Source organism: Orycteropus afer, unplaced genomic scaffold (assembly GCF_000298275.1).
Source record: "Orycteropus afer afer isolate SDZICR_OR568_19922 unplaced genomic scaffold, OryAfe1.0 scaffold00349, whole genome shotgun sequence".
Taxonomy (NCBI): Eukaryota; Metazoa; Chordata; class Mammalia; order Tubulidentata; family Orycteropodidae; genus Orycteropus; species Orycteropus afer.
Genome location: NW_006921936.1, coordinates 3,523,925 through 3,529,250, shown reverse-complemented (window position 1 = coordinate 3,529,250; position 5,326 = coordinate 3,523,925).

The window sequence follows — 5,326 nt, the reverse complement described above, 5'->3', positions numbered from 1 at the left end:
ATGCTAAGAATGTCAAATTGATGAACAGTGGCATCACATTCATTGTCAAAAAGAACATTTCAAGATCTATCCTAAAGTACATTAACAACCTGTGTTATGCATATGACACAACTTTGCTCATTGAAAGTAAGTATGACTTGAGACACTTACTAATGAAGGTTGAAGACTATAGTCTGCAGTATAGATTACACTTCAATATAAAGAAAACAAAAATCCTCACAATGGGACCAATAAGCAGCATCCTGATAAATGGAGAAAAGATTTAAATGGTCAAAGACTTCGTATTACTTGGTTCTACAATCAACATCAATGAAAGGGAAGCAGCAGTCAAGACATCAGACATCATATAGCGTTGGGTAAATCTGCTGCGAAGTACCTCTTCCAAGTTCTGAGGAGCAAGGATGTTTCCTTGAAGACGAAAATGCACTTGACACAAGCCATGGTATTTTCAGTTGCCTCATATGCATGTGAGAGCTGGACAATGAATAAGGAAGACTGAACAAGAGCTGATGTTTTTGAGTTGTGGTGTTGGGGAAGAATGCTGAAAGTGCCATGGACTGCTAAAAGAACTAACAAATCTGTCCTGGAAGAAGACTAGCCAGAATGCTCCTTGGAAGTGAGAATGGCTAGACTTTGTCTCACCTACTTTGGTCATGTTGCAAGAAGGGTCCATTCCCTGGAGAAGGATATCATGCTTGGCAAAGTGGAGGGACAACGGAAAATGGGAAGGCCCTAAACAACATGGATTGACACAGTAGCTGCAAGGATGGGCTCGGGTATAACAAAGATCATGGAGCTGGCACAGGGCCAGGCAGTGTTTCATTCTGCTGTACATGAGGTCATTATGAGTTGGAGACAATGCTACAGCACCTAACAACAACAACAACAACAATCCTAAAGTACAATTCTGACAGTGATAGGATAATATCCTACACTTACAAGGAAGACCTGTTAATACTACTATAATTCCAATATATGCACCAACCACTTAAACCAAAGATGAAGAAATTGAAGACTTCTGCCAACATTTTCAGTCTAAAATTGATCAAACATACAATCAAAATGCATTCATGTTTACTGGTGATTGAAATATGAAAATTGGAATAAAAGAAGGAGCAATAGTTGGAAAATATGGCATTGGTGATAGAAACAACAACATGGGAGATAATGGGATAGAATTTTGCAAGGCCAATGACTTATTCATTGCAAATAGCTTTTTCCCCCAACATAAATGATAAGCAAACACATTGACATCACCAGATGGAATACACAGGAATCCAATTAACTACATCTGTGGAAAGGCATGATGAAGCTGAATGTCATCAGTAGAACAAGGTCAGGAGCTGAAAGCATTTCAGACCATCAATTGGTGATATGCAAGTTCAAGATGAAAGTGATGAAAATTAAAACAAGTCCACAAAAGACAAAGCATGACCTTAAGTATATCCCACCAAATTTAGAACCATCTCGAGAATAGATTTGAAGCACTGAACACCAATGACTGAAGACCATACAAGTTGTGACATAGCATCAAGGACATTATACATGAAGAAAGCATCAGGTCATTTAAAAAATAACAAAGAAAGAAAAGAGCAAAATGAATGTCAGAAGAGACTCTGAAACTTGCTTTTGAACACAGAGTAGCTAAAGTGAAAGAAGTGATGAAGTAAAGGAGCTGAACAGCACAGCTTGAGAAGTCGAAGTGAAGTATTATCATGAAATGTGTGAAGAATGGTATTAGAAAACAAAAAGGGAAGAACACACTGGACATTCCTCAAGCTGAAGAACAGAATAAATATCCAGGCTTCAAATCGCAATAATGAAGGAGTCTATGGGCAAAATATTGAACGATGCAAGAAGCATCAGAAGAACATGGAGGGAATACACAGTCACTGTACAAAAAATAATTGGTCAATGATCAACCATTTCAGTAGGTAGTAGATGATCATGAACTGATGGTAAGGAAAGAAGAAGTCCAATCTACACTGGGAATATCCATTAAAAAAAGTATTAAGGAACTGAAGAAATATTAATTGAGATATTTCAACAAATGGATGCTCTCTAGGGAGTGTTCACTCATATACACCAAGAAATTTTGGAAACTTGGCTGACTGATTGGAAGAGATCCATATATGTGCCTATTTCAAAGAAAGTGATCCAACACATTGATATTGAATGCTACAGTATATTAATATCACACACAAGTAAAATTTTGCTGAAGATAATTAAAATGGTTGTATCAGTATGACAGAGAACTGCCAGATGTTTAAGCCAGATTCAAAAGAGGACATGGAATGAATATAATTTCAGATGTCAGATGAATCTTGGCTGAAAGCAGAGAATATCAGAAAAAGTGTTCACATGTGTTTTATCGACTATGCAAAGGCTTTTTTCTATGTGGATCATAACAAATTATGAATAATATTGTGAAGAATGACACTTCTAGGCCATTTAATTAAGATCATGTGGAAACTACATAGACCAAGAGGAACTGTTGAACAGAACAGTGTGAATCTGCTTGGTTTAAAGTCAGGGAGGATGTGTTTCAGGGTTTTATCCTTCCACCATGCTTATTTAATCTGGATGATAAGCAAATAATCTAAGAAGCTGAATGATATGAAGAAGAATGTGGCATCAGAATTGGAGGAAGACTCATGAACAACTAGTGAAATGCAATGACATTCTTAGAAGTGAAAATGGCAACACTTCATCTCACATACTTTGGACATGTTATCAGGAGGGACCAGTCCCTGGAGAAGGACATGATGCTTGGTAAATTAGAGGGTCAGTGAAAAAAAGGAAGACCCTTGTGGTGGTTCAGGTTGTATGTCAACTTTGCTGAACCTGGTTGAGTGGCTGGGCAGCTGGATGTAGTTATTTCCCATGGTGAGACTGGTAATTAACTCCATGGGGGAATCTGCTGGAGTAGCTGAGTAGCTGCTTTAGGGATGTGAGCGGTTTGCAGTATATAAAAAGCAACTTTGAGGAAGGTCTCCACTTTATGTTGTTATTGTTGGTAGGTGCCATCAAGTCATCTCGGACTCGTAGCAACCCCATGCACAGCAAAATGAAACACCGTCCTGCCCCACGCCAGCCCCACAATCTCTGCTGTACTTGAGTCCATCACTGTAGCCACTATGTCAGTCCATCTCGTTGAGGGCCTTCCCCTCTTTTGTCAATCCTCCACCTTAAAAAGCATGACATTCTTCTCCAGTGAATAGTCCCTTCTGATAACATGTCCAAAGTAGGTGAGAGGAAGGCTGGCCGTTCTCACCTCCAAGGAGCATTCTGGCTGCACTTCCTGCAGGACAGATCTGTTAGTTCTTTTAGCAGTCCAGGGTCCTTTCAGCATTCTTTGCCAGCACCACAACTCAAAAGCATCAATTCTTCTTCAGTCTTCTTTATTCATTATCCAGCTCTCGCATGCATATGAGGCAACTGGAAATACCATGGCTTGTGTCAGACACACCATAGTCCTCAAGGAGACATCTTTGCTCTTCAGCATTTGAAAAAGGTCCGTTGTAGGTGATTTTCTCAGTGCCATACTTGTCTGATGTCCTGACTGCTGCTTCAATTGGTATCAATTGTAGAACCAAGCAACCTGAAGTCTCTCTGACAACATCCATCTTCTCTCCAATTATTGCGATGTTACTATTATAAGTCCAGTTGTGAGGACTTTTGTTTTCCTTACATTGAGATGTAACCTATACTACAGACTGTATTCTTCAATCTTCATCAGTGTTGTTTTTGTTATGTGCCATCAAGTTGGACCCGACTCATAGTGACCCCTCCTTGGGTTTCACAGGCAGTATCACTACAGAAGTAGATTGCCTAACCTTCTTTCCAAGGAGTGGCTGGTGGGTTTGAACCTCCAGCCTTCTGGTTAACAATCAAGTGCCTTAGGCACTATACTAGCAGCGCTCCTAAGTGCTTCAAGTCATTCTCACTTTCAGCAAGCAAAGTTGTGTCATTAGTGTATCACAAGTTGTTAATGAGCCTTCCCCAAAACCTGATGCCACATTCTTCATCATATAGTCCAGCTTCTTGGATTATTTGCTCAGCATATAGACTGAATAAGTATGGTGAAAGGATACAACCCTGATGTACTCCCTTCTTGATTTTAAACCATGCAGTGTCCCCTTGTTCTGTTCGAATGAAAGCCTCCTGGTCTATGTAAAGGTTTTTCATGAGTACAATTAAGTGTTCTGGAATTCCCATTCTTCTCAATGTTATCCACAGTTTTTTATGATCCACATAGTCAAATGCTTTTGCAAGTCAATAAAACATAAGTAAACATCTTTCTGGTATTTTTTGCTTTCAGCCAAGATCCATCTAATATCAGCAATGATATACCTCAAGATCCATCTGACATCAGCAATGATATCCCTCATTCCATGTCCTCTTCTGAATCCAGCTTGCATTTCTTGAAGTTCTCTGTCAATATACTACTGCAGCAATTTTTGAGTTATCTTCAGTAAGATTTTAATTGCATGTGGTATTAATGATATTGTTCAATAATATCCACATTCTTTGGGATCGCCATTCTTTAGAATGGGTGCAAATATGTATTGCTTCCAGTCAGTTGGCCAAGTAGCTGTCTTCCAATCTTTTTGCATAACCAAGTGAGGGCCTGCATTGGGGCATCCATTTGTTGAAACATCTCAATGGGTATTCCACCAATTCCTGAAGCCTTGTTCTTTGCCAATTCTTTTAGTGCAGCTTTGACTTCTTCCTTCAATACCATTGCTTCTTGATCATATAACACCTCCTGCAATGGATGAAGATCAAACAGTTTTTTTTGGTACATCGGCTCTGTGTATTTCTTCCAACTTCTTTTATATATATATATATATATATATATATATATATATTGTGATTTGGGTGAAGGTTTACAAAGCAAATTCACTTTCCATACAGAAGTTCACATATACTTTGTCTCATGATATTGGCGACAGTTTACCACAATGCAACAGCTTCCCTCCCATTCCTCTCCATAATTACCTCTTCCCTGTGTCCTTTGCTCCATGCACTCCTGCCCCCTGAGCTATCTCCCTGTGCATAGGCAGCCCTTCTTTCTGCCATGATTGTTCTCTAAAAGGAGTATATCTACCTCAGGTAAATGTTCAACTCATATACCTGTCTTTTCTTTGGCTGGAAACCACAGGAATGGGTTCAATTCCAGATCTATAGGGCAGCTAGGGGCCATAGTCTCAGTGGTTGCACCAGGCTCTATTGGGCCAGCAAACCTGATCCCCCCCCCCTTTTTTTTCTTTCTCCAAATGATTTTGAGTTTTGTTCCACATTGTTCTCTCTGTCTATCAAGGAT